At 36.7% G+C, this 22,072-nt stretch overlaps 1 non-coding gene across 1 annotated transcript; it reads right to left on the bottom strand.

Annotated features, from left to right (window-relative positions):
• Positions 1–1,790: 1,790 nt before the first annotated feature.
• Positions 1,791–1,863, bottom strand: TRNAG-UCC (transfer RNA glycine (anticodon UCC)). The gene has a single exon. It is a non-coding gene; the product is annotated as a tRNA-Gly (tRNA).
• Positions 1,864–22,072: the final 20,209 nt, after the last annotated feature.

The raw sequence follows: 22,072 nt of genomic DNA on the forward strand, positions 1-22,072 counted from the left end.
AATTATCAGCACTATTACTTCAAATATTTCTTCTGTCTTCAAATATTCTTCTGTTCCTTTCTCTCTTCTCTTTCAGGTTTTCCTATTACCCATATGTTTTAACTTTCATAGTTTTCCTACAGTTCTTGGATATTCTGTTCCATTTTTTCAGTCAATTTTTTTTTTAATGTTCTGTTAAGATTCTGCTGACATAAGGTTCTGCGAGTCTTCTTACAAGTGTGTCCATAAATATCATAAATGTATCACAGATACTGTTCATTTTTGTTATAGTGTTAGCATTTGATCCTTTCTTAAAATTTCCATCTTCCTGTTTACATTACTCAATTGTTGTTTGTTGTCAAATTTTTCTATTAGCGACCTTTGCATATTAATTATAGTTATTTTAAATTGCTTCTCTGATATTTCCAACATTCTTTTCATATTTGTTTGTGGTCTTGATGCTTGCTCTGTCTCTTAAAACTGTGTTTTTTGCCTTCTAGTATGTAGTTGTTTATAGAAAGCTGGACATTGTGTAGTACATTAAAAAAAAAATGGGCCAAAGAACTAAACAGACATTTCTCCAAAGAAGACATACAGATGGCTAACAAACACATGAAAAGATGCTCAACATCACTCATTATCAGAGAAATGAAAATCAAAACCACAATGAGGTACCATGTCACACCATTCAGAATGGCTGCTATCCAACAGTCTACAAGCAATAAATGCTTTATAGGGTGTGGAGAAAAGGGAACCCTCTTACACTGTTGGTGGGAATGCAAACTACTACAGGCGCTCTGGAGAACAGTGTGGAAATTCCTTAAAAAACTGGAAATATAACTGCCACATGACCCAGCAATCCCACTTCTGGGCATACACACTGAGGAAACCAGAATTGAAAGAGACACATGTACCCCAGTGTTCATCACAGCACTGTTTAAAATAGCCAGGACATGGAAGGAACCTAGATGTCCATCAGCAGACGAATGGATAAGAAAGCTATGGTACATATACACGATGGAGTATTACTCAGCCACTAAAAAGAATACATTTGAATCAGTTCTAATGAGGGGGATGAGATTGGAGCCTATTATACAGAGTGAAATAAGCCAGAAAGAAAAACACCAATACAGTATACTAATACATATATATGAAATTTAGAAAGATGGTAACGATAACTCTGTATGCGAGACAGCAAAAGAGACACAGATGTATAGAACAGCCTTTTGAACTCTGTTGGAGAGGGCCAGGGTGGGATGATTTGGGAGAATGGTATTGAGACATGTATATTATCATATGTAAAACAAATCACCAGTGCAGGTTCGATGCATGATACAGGATGCTTGGGGCTGGTGGACTGGGATGACCCAGAGGGATGGTATGGGGCAGGAGGTGGGAGGGAGCTTCAGGATGGGGAACACATGTATACCTGTGGTGGATTCATGTCAGTGTGTGGCAAAACCAATATAGTATTATAAACTAATTAGCCTCAAATTAAGTAAGAACTTTCAGTAATAATGCTGGTGAGGTGCAGGGAGAAAGAAAATGTTCTATAGTCCTGTGATTATCTCTCTGTCTTTTAGTAAGCTTGTGCCCATGGACTGTGTAGTTCAAAAGTGTTTCTATTCTCCCACCTCTTTAGGCAGTTCAGTGGGATGGATTAGGGGGCTTACATTATTTCTTTTCCCCCCTTGGAAAGCAAGATGCTGGAGTTGGATATCTCCTTTCCCCCAGGTCAGTTACACCTTTTTTTTGTTGTTGTTGTTACTATCTTTTTCTTTTGGGGAGCTACACTGTACAGCATGCAGAACTTCCCTGGCCAGGGATCGAACCTGTGCCCCCTACATTGGAAGTGTGGAGTCTCAACCACTGGACCACCAGGGAAGTCACAGTTAGGCTTTGATAAAACTCCAATGGGTTGGACTCTACTAAAATAGTTTCTCTTTTGAGGGTAGGCTTTTTTAAGAGAAAAGAATGCTTTGGTATGTTTTTAAAAATGTATTTTCTCCTCTGCCCCTCAGAATCATGAGGAAATTTTTCTCTCATCGTAACTGTGAGAATCTATTAGAGTCCCTGGCAGTGAAACGCAAAAGTGTGGGAATGCCCCCCTAAGACTGGCAGCTCTTAGAGTTTTTGACTCTCATATTTGTTTACAATGAACCTGTAGCCATTTTCAAACTATAGTTTGAGTTTTCCTACCTTAGTACTGGTTCTTATTTATGTTTTTGCTTATGGATATCTGCTTGAAAAGTCATGATGTTCTTAGATCTGAAAAGAGTTGTTGGTTTTCAGTTTTTCAGCTTTTTATTTGTTGGATAGCATGGAGTGATAACTTCCAAACTCCTTTCATGATGAACTGGAGACCAGACATTTAAATACTTTCTTGGTCTTTAGGTAGCATACTCACTGTCTAAGTCGTCATGATTTGTTTACTGTATCTTATAGCTATCAACTGTCAGCCAGTTAATTAGTTTGCTTTTTGTGTCTGTCTCTTCAACTAGAAAGGTATTGCATGGAAACATGGCCTTGTTTGTCTTCTTAACCTCTGTATTCCTTTCGTCTAAAACAATGACTAGTACTCAGTAGGCTCTCTTAATTATTTTGTAAATGAATGGATGAGTGAGTCACCTGAATTATAAGGTCAATCTGTGACTTTGTATTTGTGTGATTCTGTGATTCGGTTTGGATTTTCCCACTTATTTGTCTTAGACATATACATTTCCTAATATTCTTTTGAAATAGAGGTTCATCAGTATGTGGGCCAGTATCAATAATAGGAGTTGAAAGTCTCTCAATCTATGGCTGTCCATTTAAGCAGAATTATCTGTAACAGTCAGCTTTGGATACAGTCTCTGTTGGATTTGTAAGTAAATGCAAAGCCAGCAATGGGAAGCAGTGTGGGACAGATTTAAAAAGTAAATACCAAAATAAAGGTTATTGTTACATGGCACTGATGGATTTTAGATCACCTGATAAGCTTTCTACTGCTTGCTGAGAGTGCATTCATCTCTAACTTTAGAAGTCCTGAACACTACACACTGATAAGAGATTAGCATTGTGATTCTGGGCATAGTCAGTTGCCAAGTTTCCATTCACCTATTATATAGCAGCCTTTCCAAACACTGACCTTTTCATTATCACTGTAGTTTTCTTGCCTTTTTGTTTGTTTGTTTGTTTTCCCCAATGTTTGTGATTCCTAATGCTGTTTATTTAGAATGGTTTCTGGACATTATGCATGGCATGTATAAAAATGTAAGAAAAGAGATTAAAGTTGTAATAACTTCATATAGTTTAAAAATAAAAGATGCCAAGAATGTATTTTTCATAAACACTGAGTGCCTATTGTAAGATAAATAATTTTAGGAATTGTGAATATTTGAATAATCAATCTTGAGAAATTGTATCTAACATTGTAGTGATGATCATCATCTCTTTCTAAAGAAGATCAACCCTTCTTTAGAAATGAAGTTAACTTGGTTTCTAACTCCTTAAGAGCAGTGTGTCTTGTGTATTGCATGTGTCCTAATCTACAGTTCACAGTTAAGAACAAATATAGGCTTGGCACATGAACTATTTCTTATTCTATCAATTTTTTTGTCATCAAGTTTATTGATTACTCTTTGGCCATTACAAGAATGGGACAGAGTGCTGTCACTCATTAATTCTCTAGTAGCTATCTAAGTGTGGCCTGACAAAATTGTTTATGAGCATATCAGTTTTGGATTTTCTTCCATTTTGATGATCTGTAATAAAACAATTGATTATTATCAGTGAACCAGCCTGATTGAATTGACCCTACAAGCCCTAGTCCAGCTATTGTTACATGTTTTCTCTGGGTTGCTTGGTTTAACAAACAGCCCCTTGTTATTCAGGGCTTAAAAAAAAAAAAACAAATATGCATTTCTTATTTATGTTACTTTAGGGTTTAAGGTACCTTGTTAATCTGTTGTGCTCCCCTCTTTTGTTAGCATATGTTGGCCTTATTAGACTTTACTGGGCCTTATGTGCTGGGCTTAGTTAGGTTTGGCAACACGTGTCTCTGCATTTCTTGCCATTCAGAAATCTGCACTAAAGTATCCATTATCTTGGACATAGTATTCTAATGATTGAGGGCAATATCTTTTAATGATTGAAAGCAAGAACGCCACAGGCCACAGTTGGTTTTAAATCTTCTGTTCACATACAGCAATGGTTGCATGGCCATGACCAAACTCAATAGGGCAGAGAATACATGGCAATAACAAGCATGGAAGAAATGATATTGAATGATAGTTCAATCTGCTACAAAAAATTACTTCACCAACATACACCTCTTTATTCCTAACTTTTATCCCATAACATGGATAATGAATAACTATTCAGTTGCCAGTTATGACATTATATTCAAATATCAAGAATAAACAACAGATATTTTTCTTTCCTAACCATCAGAAATATCATTGATTGGGTAGTCATTTGATCAAGTACTTTGCTGGTAGTCCAGTGGCTAAGACTCTGGCTCCTAATGCAGGGGGCCAGGGTTCAGTCCCTGGTCAGGGAACTTGATCCCACATGCCACAACTAAGACCCAGTGCAGCCAAATAAATTAAAAATATTTCTTAAAAAGAAAAAAAAAAGACTGTCTTTTATTAATATATTTAACCCTTCTTAAACCTATTAGTTTTTAGCTTGTAGCCTCTTGAGTAATGTGTTTTACATATTTTGTTTTGATTAAATTATTAGCTAATTTTTTTTTAACTTTAGAAAAGACAATTTTGTAAAATCGAAAACAATTTTAGACCATTCAGCTGATATGACTATTTTGAAAATCTCGTTAAGAATTAGATAAACATGAATGTTAATAAATCTGAAGCAGTAGTTGATTGATAAATTGTATTATCTCTTTATCCAAATATATTGTTTGAATATTTCACTTGGTTTTGGTTTTAAAATGTGCCCAAGACTGTATGGATTTCCTCAACTATCACTTGGATCTGTTGTGATAGAATGTATCATAACATGGTGTATAAAACTTGGACTTGGTAATTAGGTATGACCCTATAGTCATTAGTCATCGTTTAACATTTGATGTAACAGTGAATTAGTTTTTCCACTTTCCTCTTTCACGGTTTCCTTTTTTTAAAAGCACCACTACTACAAAAAAAGAAAACTACAGGCCAATATCACTGATGAACATAGATGCAAAAATCCTTAACAAAATTCTGGCAAACAGAATCCAATAACATATTAAAAAAATCATACATCATGACGAAGTGGGCATTTTCCCAGGGATGCAAGAATTCTTCAATATCTGCAAATCAATCAACATAATACACCACACTAACAAATTGAAAAATAAAAACCATATGATTATCTCAGTAGAAGCAGAGAAAGCCTTTAACGGAATTCAAAATCCATTTATGATAAAAAGCCTCCAGAAAGCAGGAATAGAAGAAGGAACATAACTCAACATAATAAAAGCTATATATGACAAACACACAGCAAACATTATCCTCAATGGTGAAAAATTAAAAGCATTTCCCCTTAAGTCAGGAGCAAGACAAGGATGCCCACTCTCCCTCCAAAACTATTCAACATAGTTTTGAAAGCTTTGGCTACAGCAATCAGAGCAGAAAAATAAATAAAATGAATCCGTTTTGGAAAAGAAAAAGTAAAACTCTCACTGTTTGCAGATGACATGATCCTCTACATAGAAAGCCCTAAAGACTCCACCAGAAAATTACTAGAGCTAATCAATGAATATAGTAAACTTGCAGGATATAAAATCAACACACAGAAATTCCTTGCATTTCTATACACTAACAATGAGAAGACAGAAAGAGAAATTAAGGAAACAATTCCATTCACCATTGCAACAAAAATAACAAAATACTTAGGAATATATCTGCCTAAAGAAACAAAAGACTTATATATAGAAAACTATAAAACACTGGTGAAAGAAATCAAAGAGGACACAAATAGATGGAGAAATATATCGTGTTCATGGATTGGAAGAATCAATATGGTGAAAAAGAGTATACTACCCAAAGCAATCTATAGATTCAATGCAATTCCTATCAAGCTACCAACAGTATTTTTCACAGAACAAGAACAAATAATTTCACAATTTGTATGTAAATACAAAAAAACTCGAATCACCAAAGCAATCTTGAGAAAGAAGAATGGAACTGGAGGTTGATTAACCTGCCTGATTTCAGGCTCTACTACAAAGCCACAGTCATCAAGACAGTATGGTACTGGCACAAAGACAGAAATGTAGATCAATGGAACAAAATAAAAAGCCCAGAGATAAATCCACACACATATGGACACCTTATCTTTGACAAAGAAGGCAAGAATATAAAATGGAGAAGAGACAATCTCTTTAACAAGTGGTGCTGGGAAAACTGGTCAGCCACTTGTAAAAGAATGAAACTAGAACACTTTCTAACACCATACACAAACATAAACTCAAAATGGATTAAAGATCTACACTATTAAACTATTAAAGACCAGAAACTATAAAACTCTGAGAGGAAAACATAGGCAAAACACTCTGCGACATAAATCACAGCAGGATCCTCTATGACCCACCTCCCAGAGTATTGGAAATAAAAGCAAAAATAAACAAATGGAACCTAATTAAAATTAAAAGCTTCTGTACAACAAAGGAAACTATAAGTAAGGTGAAAAGACAGTCTTCAAAATGGGAGAAAATAATAGCAAATGAAGCAATGGACAAAGAATTAATCTAAAAAGTATACAAGCAACTCCTGAGGCTCAATTCCAGGAAAATAAACGACCCCATCAAAAAATGGGCCAAAGAACTAAGCAGACATTTCCCCAAAGAAGACATACAGATGGCTAACAAACACATGAAAAGATGCTCAGCATCACTCATTATCAGGAATGCAAATCAAAACTGCAATGAGGTACCATTTCACGCTAGTCAGAATGACTGGTATCCAAAATTTTACAAGCAATAAATGCTGGAGAGGGTGGGGAAAAAAGGGAACCCTCTTACACTGTTGGTGGGAATGCAAACGAGTACAGCCACCCTGGAGAACAGTGTGGAGATTCCTTAAAAAAACTGGAAATAGATCTGCCATATGACCCAGGAATCCCACTTCTGGGCATACACACTGAGGAAGCCAGAATTGAAAGAAACACGTGTACCCCAATGTTCATTGCAGCACTGTTTATAATAGCCAGGATATGGAAGCAACCTAGATGTCCATCAGCAGACGAATGGATAAGAAAGCTGTGATACATATACACAATGGACTATTACTCAGCCATTAAAAATACATTTTAATTAGTTCTAATAAGATGGATGAGACTGGAGCCTGTTACACAGAGGTAAATAAGCCAGAAAGATAGTATGCTAATGTATATATATGGAATTTAGAAAGATGGTAATGATATCCCTGTATATGAGACAGCAAAAGAGACACAGAAATATAGAATAGTCTTTTGGACTCTGTGGGAGAGGGTGAGGGTGGGATGGTTTCGGAGAATGGCATTGAAACATGTATATTATCATATGTGAAACGAATCGCCAGTTCAGGTTCAATGCATGATGCAGGGTGCTTGGGGCTGGTGCACTGGGATGACCCTGAGGGATGGGATGCGAAGGGAGGTGGGAGGCGGGTTCAGAATGGGGAACACATGTACACCTGTGGTGGATTCATGTCAATGTATGGCAAAACCAATACAATATTCTAAAGTAATTAGCCTCCAATTAAATAAATTTATATTTAAAAAGCCTCCTGTTTGATAGCAAAAATAAAAAGCACCACTACTAAACATCCAATCATGTATAGCACTATACTGGCAGACACATACACACACACTAACACACACAGAAAGCAATGAACATGTACACAAGCTTGTGTGTGTGTGAGAAAAAGAGAAAAATAAATTCTTATCCCATGAGACCATTCCTGGTCTTGTCCTCCTCTTACAAGTCTTCCTGTCAATTTTCTGGTTGCTGTGGTTCAGCATAAGGTATAACAGGACAAACATAAGAAAGAAATATCTGTGCTTGAGTACACACAGAAGAAACTAGGACAGCTGTAAAAGTGACTAATGTTAATAATTTGGAACTATTCAACTTTGTCAACCAAAGGAAAAGTAATTCTCTTTCTTCTCTGAAAAGGCATAAGAGCCCATCTGTGTAGAGTTCACACAGTTTGCTTCTTTCTGAGGAGTCCAGGAATAATGTTCAGTAGAAAGCCCACCAGTCCCATTTACTCTGCATGAAAGGGTACTGAATGCCACCAGACCTGCCGTGAGTGACATTTTGCTCCTCATTTAATCACAGCAAGAGTCATTTTCACACAGCAAGGGATAGAAAACTTTCAAACTAATAAAAGCATACTTCCAAAGAAATTTGCAAGAACAATTGAAATGACTAGTAGAAATTATCCAATAAAATAATAGTAAAGCTATAAGCGGAAACCACAGGACTAAGATCATTGTTTGTCAACAGGGTATGTGAGACTCTTCACTTGAGACATAAGGACAAATCCTAATACTGAAGACAAAATCTTAATTGGAAAGAGCCAGCAATAAGTGAAAAATGTTTAAAGGAACTTAAAATACATTACTAAAGCAACCCATTAAATTATTTCAGTGCTTGTTCTCTGTTTTGACCAATTTAGTATTTTTGCCTCACAAAATTTTGGTAATAGCTATCCTTTTCTTTTTCTCTTTATTTTTTGCTTTTCTTCCCATATATTTTTTATTCAAAGTTTTATGTGAAGTGAATGAATGATCACACACCAAGAAAGAGTTCGTCATTGATACATTTTCAGTCGCTCCCTTATAAAATCATCCATTGAATGTATTCAGAAGTCTAAGTACTGGACAGCATAGATCCAGCAAGTGTACTTACTTAACCATTCCGAAAAAACATGGAAACTACTTTCCTCAGAAAACTGTCTTTTTTTGGTCTATGTTTCCTGCAGCTCAGTCCTCTCATTAGCTTTTTACTTAAACTTTTAAGAATTTTTAGATAATTGTATATTCTCACACAGTTGTAAGAAATAAAACATAGACACCATAAAACATAGAAACACATATTACCCACTTCCCCTTAGTGATAACATCTTGCAAAACTATAGTACAATATCACAACTACTATATTGACTTAAATAAAATTCATCTGACTTGTTCATATTTTCTTTTTTTACTAGTACTTATTAGTGTGCATTCATGTTTAGAATTATGTAGGGTTTTCTTTTTTTGCCTACAACCACAATGAATACAGAATGTTTCCATGAATACAAGGATCCCTGATGTTGCCCTTTAATAACCAAACACATACACATACATCCTTTCCTCTATCTTACCTTAACACCTGCTAGTCAGTTTTCCATTTCTATAAACAATGCATTTTATAAGGATATTTCGGAGAAAATGGTACTATAAGGAACTCTGAAAATCTGCCTATCCTTAAAAGTAATGAAAAAAAAAAAAGGCAAACAATTAACTGTTTCAGATGTTAACCAAAACCTTGTAGTGATCCATTTAAGAAAAATGACTATCAGTAAGAACAGTGAGCTTTAAAGAGTTTTAATTCATTCAAGTCTGATCCTACGCTCCACATAAGTATAATTGATAGTAACACACAATCACATTACTGGAGGGAGAAAAATGGAACTTAGTCTCAAAGATTTATTTTTATTTGATTTGGCTGGTGGTTCCCTGAAAGACCATATGAAAATATTAGTGTTACTTTGCCCAAGTCAGAACTGATACAGTGCTCAATCACTATATGGGGATGTCTGTTGAAATTTTTGCAGACAAATATTTGAATCACCTATGTTCAAAGTGATGAATAACAGCTGAGAAAAACAGAGTAACCAAAAATCTTGGGAAGAAATGTTGGGGGAAAAGATTACATAAGGGCTTTTAAAAGTTCTAACTAATTTCTGAGAATCTAGAGGACAATAACAAGACCAGGGTTGTGAACATGCTTAGGAAACACTTGAGAAGACTCTAAGCTCTCATCTCTGGTTGACCTTGAAGGTCTGTGCAAACATGAAGTGAACAATAAGGCAGAGGTGTTACTTCCCAGCTGAGTGTTAAAAGAGTGGCTCAGCTTGCACAAAGAACCTTTGCACAAAACCCAAGAGAGATTTTGCTTCCAGGAGTCTTAAGGAAGTTATCTGGAATTGACTGGAAAGCTAATAAATTGAAGATTTCTATGGCCAACCAAGAGTAAAGACTTACAGAATTAGTTCAAAAAGTTATAAAACAACAAAAAGCAACAAAAGCAGAGCTTGAGTAGAAGAGAGACTATCACCACAGGAGTTGTTGCTTTATAATAGTCAAAATACCTGGCTTTCCATAAAAACTTGCTTAAGACTGCAAAGAAATAAGAATATGTCATACATAAGAAAGAAAAGCAATCAGCAGAAACTATCCCTGAAGAAACCTAGATGTTTGATATATTAGAGAAATAATGAATATTCAGTTTAGTTCAGTTGCTCGGTCGTGTCTGATGCTTTGCAACCCCATGGACTGCAGCACGCCAGGCCTCCCTGTCCATCACCAACTCCAAAAGCTTGCTCAAACTCATGTCCATCGAGTCGGTGATGCAATCAAACTGTCTCATCCTCTGCCATCCCCTTCTCCTCCTGCTTTCAATCTTTCCCAGCATCAGAGTCTTTTCCAAGGAGTCAGTTCTTTGCATCAGGTGGCCAAAGTATTGGAGTTTCAGCCTCAGCATCACTCCTTTCAATGAATATTTGGGACTGATTTCCTTTAGGATGGATTGGTTGGGTCTTCCTGCAGTCCAAAGGACTCTAAAAGAGTCTTCTCCAACAGCACTGTTCAAAATCATCCATTCTTTGGCACTCAATTTTCTTTATAGTCCAACTCCATACATCCATACATGACTACTGGAAAAACTGTAACTTTGACTAGATGGACCATTGTTGGTAAAGTAATGTCTCTGCATTTTAATATGCTGTCTAGGTTGGTCATAACTTTTCTTCCAAGGAGCAAATGTGTTTTAATTTCATGGCTTGCAGTCACCATCTGCTGTGATTTTGGAGCCCAAGGAAAAAAGTCTGTCACTGTTTCCCCATCTATTTGCCATGGAGTGATGAGACTGGATGCCATGATCTTAGTTTTTTGAATGTTGAGTTTTTGGCCAGCTTTTTCACTCTCCTCTTTCACTTTCATCAAGAGGCTGTTTAGTTCCTCTTCACTTTCTGCCATAAGGGTGGTGTCATCTGCATATCTGAGGTTATTGATATTTCTCCTGGCAATCTTGATTCCAGCTTGTGCTTCATCCAGCCCAGTGTTTCTCATGATGTACTCTGCATTTTAGTCAAATAAGTAGAGTGACAGTTTATAGCCTTGACGTACTCCTTTCCTGATTTGGAACCAGTCTGTTGTTCAATGTTCAGTTCTAACTGTTGCTTCCTAACCTGAATAGAGATTTCTCAAGAGGCAGGTTTGCTGGTATGGTATTCCCATCTCTTTTAGAATTTTCCAGTTTGTTGTGTGATCCACACAGTCAAAGGCTTTGGCATAGTCAATAAAGCATAAGTAGATGTTTTTTTCTGGAACTCTCTTGCTTTTTCAGTGATCCAACGGGTGTTGGCAATTTGATCTCTGGTTCCTCTGCCTTTTCTAAAACCAGCTTGAATATCTGGAAGTTCATAGTTCATGTATTGCTGAAGCCTGGCTTGGAGAATTTTGAGCATTACTTTACTAGTGTGTAAGATGAGTGTAGTTGTGCAATAGTTTGAGCATTCTTTGGGATTGCCTTTCTTTGGGATTGGAATGAAAACTGACCTTTTCCAGTCCTGTGGCCACTGCTAAGTTTTCCAAATTTGCTGGCCTATTGATTGCAGCACTTTCTTTTTTAATATAAATTTATTAATTTTAAGTGGAGGCTAATTACTTTAGAATATTGTATTGGTTTTGCCATACATCAACATGAATCTGCCACGGGTGTACATGTGTTCCCCATCCTGAACCCCCTCCCACCTCCCTTCCCACACCATCCCTCTGGGTCATCCCAGTGCACCAGCCCCAAGCAGCCTGTATCATGCATCGAACCTGGACTGGTGATTCATTTCACATATGATATTATACATGTTTCAATGCCATTCTCTCAAATCATCCCACCCTAACCCTCTCTCACAGAGTCCAAAAGACTATTCTATACATCTGTGTCTCTTTTGCTGCCTCTCATATAGGGTTATCATTACCATCTTTCTATATTCCATATATATGCATTAGTAGTGTTTTTCTTTCTGACTTACTTCACTCTGTATAATCGGCTCCAGTTTCATCCATCCCTTTAGAACTGATTCAAATGTATTCTTTTTAATGGCTGAGTAATACTCCATTGTGTATATGTACCACTGCTTTCTTATCCATTCATCTGCTGATGGGCATCTAGGTTGCTTCCATGTCCTGGCTATTATAAATAGTGCTGAGTGCAACACTTTCACAGCATCATCTTTTAGGATTTGAAATAGCTCAACTGGAATTCCATCATCTCCAGTAGCTTTGTTCATAGTGGTGCTTCCTAAAGCCTACTTGACTTCACATTCCAGGATGTCTGGCTTTAGGTGAGTGATTATATCATCATGATTATCTGGGTCATAAAGATGTTTTTTTGTACAATTCTTCTGTGTATTCTTGCCACCTCTTCTTAATATCTTCTGCTTCTGTTAGGTCCATACCATTTCTGTCCTTTATGGAGCCCATCTTTGCATGAAATGTTCCCTTGGTATCTCTAATTTTCTTGAAGAGATCTCTAGTCTTTCTCATTCTATTGTTTTCCTCTATTTCTTTGTGTTGATCACTGAGGAAGGCTTTCTTACCTCTTCTTGGTATTCTTTGGAACTCTGCATTCAAATGAGTATATGTTTCCTTTTCTCCTTTGCCTTTTGCCTCTCTTTTCAAAACTATTTGTAAGGCCTCATCAACCATTTTGCCTTTTTGCATTTCTTTCTCTTGGAAATGGTCTTGATCCCTGTCTCCTGTATAATGTCACGAACCTCCATCCATAGTTCTTCAGGCACTCTATCAGATATAATCCCTTGAATCTATTTCTCACATGCACTGTATAAGCGTAAGGGATTTGATTTAGGTCATGTCTGAATGGCTTAGTGTTTTTCCCTACTTTCTTCAATTTAAGTCTGAATTTGGTAATAAGGAGTTTGTGGTTAGAGCCACAGTCAGTTCCTGGTCTTGTTTTTGTTGAGTGTATAGAGCTTCTCCATCTTTGGCTGCAAAGAATATAATCAATCTGATTTCGGTGTTGACCATCTGATGATGTCCATGTGTAGAGTCTTCTCTTGTGTTGTTGGAAGAAGGTGTTTGGTATGACCAGTGCATTCTCTTGGCAAAACTCTGTTAGCCTTTGCCCTGCTTCATTCTGTACTCTAAGGCCAAATTTGCCTGTTATTACAGGTGTTTCTTGACTTCCTACTTTTGCATTCCAGTCCCCTACAATGAAAAGGACATCTCTTTTGGGTGTTAGTTCTAGGAGGTCTTTCAGGTCTTCATAGAACTGTAAAACTTGAGCTTCTTCAGCATAACTGTTCGAGGCATAGACTTGGATTACTGTGATATGGAATAATTTGCGTTGGAAACGAACAGAGATCATTCTGTCATTTTTGAGATTGCATCCAAGTATGGCATTTCAGACTCTCTTGTTGACCATGATGGCTACTCCATTTCTTCTAAGTGATTCTTGCCCACAGTAGTAGATATAATGGTCATCTGAGTTAAAGTCACCCATTCCAGTCCATTTTAGTTTGCTGATTCCTAAAATGTTGACGTTCACTCTTGCCATCTCCTGTTTGACCACTTCCAATTTGCCTTGGTTCATGGGCTGAACATTCCAGGTTCCCATGCAATATTTCTCTTTATAACATCAGACTTTACTTCCATCACCAGTCCTATCCACAACTGGGTGTTGTTTTTGCTTTGGCTCTATCCCTTCATTCTTTTTGAAGTTATTTCTCCACTGATCTCCAGTAGTGTACTGGGCTCCTAATGACCTGGGGAGTTCATCTTTCAGTGTCCATTCTTTTTGCCTTTTCATGTTGTTCATGGGGTTTTCAAGGCAAGAATACTGAAGTCGTTTCCCATTCCCTTCTCCAGTGGACCACATTTTGTCAGAACTCTTCACCATGACTCGTCCATCTTGGGTGGCCCTACACGACATGGCTCATATGGCTCATTGAGTTAGACAAAGCTGTGGTGCACGTGATCAGATTGGTTAGTTTTTTGTCATTATGGTTTTTAATCTGTCTGCCCTCTGATGGAAAAGGAGAAGAAGCTTATGAAAGCTGTCTGATGGGAGAGACTGACTGATGGGGAAACTGGCTCTTGTCCTGAAGGGCGGGGTCATGCTCAGTATATTTTTAATCCAATTTTCTGAACTGAACTGTATTTTTTGTTGATGGGTAGAGCAGTTTTCCCTCCCTGTTATTTACCTGGGGCCATAGTTTCAGCTCAGTCTTGTCAGACTTTTTGTGACTTCATGTACTACAGCATGCTAGGCTTTCCTGTCCATCAAGAAGTCCCAGAGTTTACTTAAATTCATATCCATTGAGTCAGTGATGCCATCCAACCATCTCATCCTCTGTCATCCCCTTCTCCTCTTGCCCTGCTCCAGCACCACCATACAGCCACCCACTCCAGTGCCGCCACGCAGCCCTTCAACGTTACCTTGGTTTGTATCATTCTTTTGACTCCACTTGAATTCCTGCTAGATTCCTGTTGGTAACTTTTGTGATGGAAGTCACTTCTTTGTTTGGCTGTGTGATATTAGGTGATCTTTCAGGAATTCTAAATCTTGTAGTGGTAGGTGTCTCCCCTAGTCTGCTTCAGAAATCTGGTAATAATGAGTTTACCACTCTTTTTTACTTATGCTGCTGGGGAAGAGAAGAAACTTCCTGGATCAAATTTTACTTAGGATAGAGGTCGGAAGCAGCAGTGTCTGCTACTTAGTGGAAGGTTGGGAGTACCCAAAACTGGCTGACTGCCATAGAGTAGAAGCCTGAGAAATTCTGAGTTTAGATATTTCTCTTCTTCAGGAGACTTCTGTCTTGGGTCATCTTGTGCTGGTGCTGGAGCATCAGGAGACACCAGGTCTGCAGGTGCTGCTGGTAGTGAAACAGGTGTCAATCTGCTGCTGCCAGGTTTGGAGCAGGGGATGAGTTCACCAGCACAGTTTCTGCTGTTGCTGATGTTCTGGGCACAGTGACAGCACTGCTGCTAGGGTATGTGTATTCCCATTAAATCCCTGCTGTGCTTTCCCTTTGTAAATTCTTTGGCCAGAGGAAACAGGCCTTTTTGTTTGACATTTTAAAGGCAAAAAGGAGTTAACCGATCCAGTAAGAATTGTACATCATTAGAACTCAAAATAATATACAGGAAGAGTCACACATGGGTGTTAAGAAGGTGTTAAACATAGCAAGTGTCATATTGTGTCAACAGCTATGTACTATATACTCAGCACTGTGCCAGGCAGTATGTATACATTTAAAAGGTGTATCTGGGAAAGGGAATGGCAATCCACTCCAGTATTCTTGCCTAAAGAATTTCATGGACATAAGAGCCTGGCGAGCTACAGTCCATGGAGTCACAAAGAGCTGGACATGGCTAAGAGACTAACACTCACAAAGAGGTATATATTTATGTATTTTCATATTCATGCATTTTTTAATTCATTTATGTGTATTCCATTTTAAATTTGTAACATAATACTTTCATTGGCTATCTTTTACTTCCTTTACCAAGTAATCTGATTTTTTTTTTAATGGGAAATAGACTCAATAAAACAGTAATAACAACTATATATGTATTGCTGTATCTATATGCCTATTTATATACATACATCTGTATGTTGCATAGACATATCTATTGTATATAATATGTATATGAGAAGTAGGTATGTATTGATAGCTAGTTATATAAAAAGATTCCTAAGTTTATCCATCCGTTACATCAGTGCTTTTTCAGTGGAAAAGGACAATAAATTATTTCTTCTTGTAAATCTGAAATTTATCTATTGCAGATAAATGAGAATATTTTGTTTTGAGTGAGTGAATGAAAGTCACTCAGTTGTGTCCAACTCTTTGCGTCCCCATAGACTGTAGCCCACCAGGCTCTCCTCTGTCCATGGGATTCTACAGGCAAGAATACTTAACTGGGTTGCCATTCCCTTCTCCAGGGGATCTTCCCAAACCAGGGATTGAACCAAGCTCTCCCTTTTTATCTTCTTTTCGTTTTGCTTCCTTTTGGTTTTTACCCTACTGGAGTCTTTGGAAACGGTGCATATGTGTAATAACAACATCTACCATACCTCTTCATTTTCGCTTAGGATGGATTTGAAGAGCCAAAACAGGAAAATACTTAAGAAGACCTGAGACTCTCACAGAGAAATAAATTAGAGCTGCTGTTTCTTTTAGCTTTGCTTTCCTGTTCTTTATTATTATTTTTTAAATGTAATGTCTCCTTTTATCAACCATCATCATTTCACACTGTAAAAAAGTGAAATCACTAAAGGAAAATAACCTTATGAATCTTCTGAGTGTGGAGAGAAAAGCCCATGGTATAGATGAATGGATTAATAGGGAGACACTTAACTCCAGGGGTTTACAGTTGGTAAAAACTCAGGCATTGTTGTATAATAAATATCATTATGTGTTACACAACAAAAGTCCTTCTACTCAAGGCTGTGGTTTTTCCAGTGGTCATGTATGGATGTGAGAGTTGGACTATAAAGAGGGCTGAGCACTGAAGAATTGATGCTTTTGAAGTGTGGTGTTGGAGAAGACTCTAGAGAGTACCTTGGACTGCAAGGAGATCCAACGAGTCCATCCTAAAGGAGATCAGTCCTGAGTGTTCACTGGAAAGACTGATGCTGAAGCTGAAACTCCAATACTTTGGCCACCTCATATGAAGAGTTGACTCATTGAAAAGACCCTCATGCTGGGAGGGATTGGGGGTAGGAAGAGAAGGGGACGACAGAGGATGAGATGGCTGGATGGCATCTCCAACTCGATGAATACGAGTTTGAGTGAACTCCGGGAGTTGGTGATGGACAGGGAGGCCTGGCGTGCTGTGATTCATGGGGTCCCAAAGAGTCGGACACAACTGAGCGACTGAACTAAACTGATGTGTTACATAATGACTGGGTACTAATTGCTTGCAGCAACACAAGCATAAGCAATCCTTCAAAATCAAGTATAAATATAAGAAAGAAAGCAATATGGAAAAAGTCAGTAATGTCCAACTATTGCTGTTTCTTGGGTGACTCTACTGATCAGTAGTCGGTTTACTCAACAAAATGTGAGAACAAGAGAATTTTAGAAGGCAGCAATTTTAAAGTAATGAAAGCTATGCAAAATACCCTGCAGTCCTTCATTATATAGTTCATAAGTATGAAAAAAAAAAAAGAATTCTAGGCTGTTAATTAGTTCATAATTCTGGAAAATATTTTTCCATGCAGTGAATCTATAACTGGAGTTGTAGCCTTTCCCTTCTCCAAGGTCAGGAAGCTGACCTAGGAATCGAACCAGGGTCTCCTTCAATTTTGTTCTATATGTAAGCATATTCTACTAATGTACTCACTTGTATTAGCTACACAGTCAGTTGTCTTTGTTAAGCATCTAAAGAGCTTCCAGGTAGCCTCAATCACTTAGTTCTTGTTTTAGGCTCTTGCATCTTTCACTGTTCCTTTTCAGCATTTAAACAACAAGAAATCATTTATCTTAAGTGAGTGAGGAGCCTTATACTTAACCTCTTTCAGAGAATGTGTATATTTCTTTAATCATACAAGTGATACTTTGAATATCTACCAGTGTTTTTGACACAGTGCTAAGACTCTATCTGAAAAAAAATCAATGTTTTTAAATTCTTTTGGTGTATTATAAAATGGAAAGTAGAGATCTTTACTTCTTATTTTGAGGTTAAATCAAAGAGTCATTTTTGTGCTACTAATTTGATATAACAGTTTTATTCAATTAGTAGTTTTAGATTAACCCATTTATCTTTTTCAGTTAGGCAAGAATTCCTTTCTTTTTTTTTTTTTTAACAAAACAGCTGTATTAAGATGTAATTCACATAACATAAATTAACTTTTAAAGTGGATGATTCAATATTTTTTAGTACTGCAATTGACCCTTGAACAATGTGGGGGTTAGGGTTGCTGAATGTTCCCCCCAGTTGAAAATCCAAGTATAACTTTACAATTGGCCTTCTGTATCCCTGGTTCTGCATCAAGGACAGCGTAGTACTATAGCACCTATTTATTAAACAAATTCCATATATAAGTGGACTCATTCAGTTCAAATCCATGTTGTTCAAGGGTTAACTGTATATTCACAGAGTTGTACAACTATCACCTCTAATTTCAGAACATTTGCTTTATTCTAAAAAAAAAATCCATACCCATTAGCAGTTTTTTCCTGTAAAATATATGGCTTTTTAGACATTAGCACATTTCTTTTTGACAAGAATTTAGATATGTTTGTGATAATGAGATATAAAGTATTTCCTAAGCATAAGAAAGGATACCAACATTGATTTGGTGTTCTTAATAATTAGTTGTGACTTTCTAAACAAAAATCTAAAGAAAAAAAATGGATTATTTTTGGCTAGTCTTTAAAATATGGGGTCATTCATGCATTTTATTATAGAACCCATGGGTAAGGGATACATAAAGCATTTCTTGTATATTTGCAAATTTCCGTATACACTGACTTTCTTTTTAAGGGCTCTGATACCTATTCTGGGCTTCCCTGGTGGCTCAGTGGTAAAGAATACACCTGTCAATGCAGGAGACATAGGTTCGATCCCTGGGTCAGTAAGATCCTCTAGAGAAGGAAACAGCAACCCACTCTAGCATTCTAGCCTGGACAATCCCATGGACAGAGGAGCCTGGCAGGTTACAGTCCATAGGGTCACTAAAGAGTAAGACACAACTTAGCGACTAAATGACAAGTACCGTTCAAAAATATTCAAAAACAGTTATGAATTTACTGTAAGAAAAATCCCCGCTCCAGAAATCTCCAGCTAAATTTTGACAGAAGATAAAGTTGGCATATTAAAAAGAAAGAAATTTGGACATTACACTAAATTCTAAATTTAATCAGTAATGTACTGAGGTTTTATAAGAATTTGCTAAAAATATTTTCTGAAGATTTACCATTTTACATTCCCATTTTACACATTCCATAATGTGTAATATTCAGAGTAAAATAATCTTGGCCTAGAGTCTTCTTTGTATGAAGATATTGATAACGAAATTTATTTATTTAATAGATATAAAGCTATTAGATTTTTTGCTTCATATTTAGTCGACCTTGGCAGGTTGTACTTCTGCAATAAATGAGAGTTCTGTTGCTCCACATCCCAGAGGATACTGTGTTGTTGGAATGGCTATAGTTTCACCATTCCAGTGAGTATTTTGTTCTTGTGAATTTTCACTTTGTAATTTCTAAAGGTATTGAGAATTTTTCACATGCATATTGGAACGTCTTTTCACATGCATATTGTGAAATGTCTTTTCAATTATTTTGATGTTAAACAAATACTGGATTTTGTTATTAAGTTGTGGAGCTCTTTATACATTGTGTATAGAAATCTTTTGTCATACGTAAGACTTATGAATATTTTCTCCCAGTTTCTGACTGTTCTTTTCTAAGAAATATTGTTTCATCAAGGATGGAAATTTTTTTCTCTTGTTTTAATAAATATTATAGATTTTCATTATATGCATTTTCATATATCTTTTAGAATAACCTTTAAATTTCTATAGAAATAGTCACAGTGATTTTAATCAAGAACACAGTAAATCAGTAAGTCAATTTTGGGGAAATTTTATTTTATCAACACTGAGTCTTCCAACTGATGATGGTTTTAATGAAATCACATATGACATTTTAAGTTGTAACTTTTGTTCACAGCATATATAAATAAAATTTGATATTGGCCTTGTTCTGCTAAATTTACTCACTGGCTATTATAGATTATTGTAGAATCCTTAGGATGGTCTATATATATGTGCTCATACCATCTCTGAATAAACATAGTTTACTTTTTCCTTCTCTATCAGTATGCCTTATTTCACTAAGAGGCTCTTCAGTAAAATGCTAAATGGAAATGGTGAGAGCAGATAACATAGTCTCGGTCCTGCTCTTAGGGGGAAAGCATTCAGTCTTTACCATCAAGTTTGAAATTTCCATAAGTTTTTTATAGATGCCCTTTTTCAGGTTGAGAAAACCTCTTCTGTTGCTCTTCTATGTGTTGAAAGTTTTTGTTTGTTTTGCTTGATTGTTAATAGATTTTGAATTTTATTGAATGCCTTTTAAGCATTATTTGATTAAAATGTATTATTTCTCTGTTAATATTGTATGTTATATTTTTAATATTAAGCCAACCTTATATTTACAAATATATTGTATTTTCAAAATGTTTCTTTATTCAGTTAAATAATATCTTAGGAAGGCAATTTGCAACTTTATTCATGAGGGATAATAGCCTGTAGTTTTCTTTTTCTTATTTGTTTGTCTGGAATCTATATCAGGAAAATCTTCTCCTCTTAAAAAAGTATTGAGAAATATTTTCTCTTCAACTAATTTCTGAAAGAATGTATGGAATATTTAGCATTATGGCAACTATGAATATCTGCTAGAATTTACTGGCAAAATCATCATGACCTGGAGTTTTCTATATATGAAAGATTTTTATAAAAAATTAAATTTTTAAATATATAAATCCAAGATTTTTTATTTAGATGAACTTTGGTAAGCTGTATCTTTGAAAAATTTGTTTATTTCATTAAACTCATCAAATTTATTGTCCCACTATTGTTCATAGTGGTACCTTATTATCCTTTTAAGAGTGGGAAATTTATAAAAAATTTTTTTCCATGTTTTATTCCTGATAATGGTAATGTGGTAAAGTTGAATTCTTTCTCACTCTGTATCAATCGTCTGACTACCTTTCTGTTTATTGATCATATTTGGATCATTTATCTAATTTACCTATATGTTGTTCAATCACTAAACTGAAAGTGAAGTCGCTCAGTTGTGTCTGACTCTTTGCGACCCCGTGGACTGTAGCCCACCAGGCTCCTCTGTCCATGGGATTCTCCAGGCAAGAATACTGGAGTGGGTTACCATTTCCTTGAATCTTCCCAATCCAGGGATCGAACCCAGGTCTCCCGCATTGCAGGCAGACGCTTTAACCTCTGAGCCACCAGGGAAGCCCAAGTCCTGTCCAAGTCTTTGCGACCCCCATGGGCTGCAGTATGCCAGGCTTTCCCATACTTCAGTATCTCCCAGAGTTGTTCAAACTCATGTCCATTGAGTCAGTGAAGCTAGCCAACCATCTCATCCTCTTTTGCCCTCTTCCTCCTGCCCTCAATCTTTCCCAGCATCAGGGTCTTTTTTAATGAGTCAACTCTTTGCATTACATGGCCAAAATAATGGAGCTTCAGTTTCGTCTTCAATCCTCCCAGTGAATATTAAGGGTCGATTTCTTTTAGGATTGATTGGTTTGAACTCCTTGCAGTCCAGGGGACTCTCAAGAGTCTTCCCCAGCACCACAATTTTAAAGCATCAATTCTTTGGTGCTCAGCTTTCTCTGTGCTCCAAGTCTAACATTGATACATGACTACTAGAAAAATCATAGCTTTGGCTATATGGACCTTTTTTGGCAAAGTGATCTCTCTGCTTTTTAGTATACTGTCTAAGTTTGTCATAGCTTTCCTTCCAAGGAGCAAGCACCTTTTAATTTTATGGCTACAGTCATCACCCACAATGATTTTGGAGCCCAAGGGGGGACAAATATCTGTCACTATTTCCTCTTTTTCCCCATGTGTTTGCCGTGAATTGATGGGGCAAGATGCCATGATCCTGGTTTTTAAATGTTGAGTTTCAAGCCAGCTTTTTTCACTCTCCTCTTTCACCCTCATCAAAGGCTTTTTAGTTCCTCTTAACTTTCTGCCATTAAAGTGGTGTCACCTGCATATCTCAGGTTATTAATATTTCTCCCAGAAATACTGATTCCTGCTTGTGACATTTTGCACAGTCCACAATCCAGTCCAGCATTTTGCACAATG

The sequence above is a fragment of the Capricornis sumatraensis genome, chromosome X, assembly GCF_032405125.1.
Source record: "Capricornis sumatraensis isolate serow.1 chromosome X, serow.2, whole genome shotgun sequence".
NCBI lineage: Eukaryota > Metazoa > Chordata > Mammalia > Artiodactyla > Bovidae > Capricornis > Capricornis sumatraensis.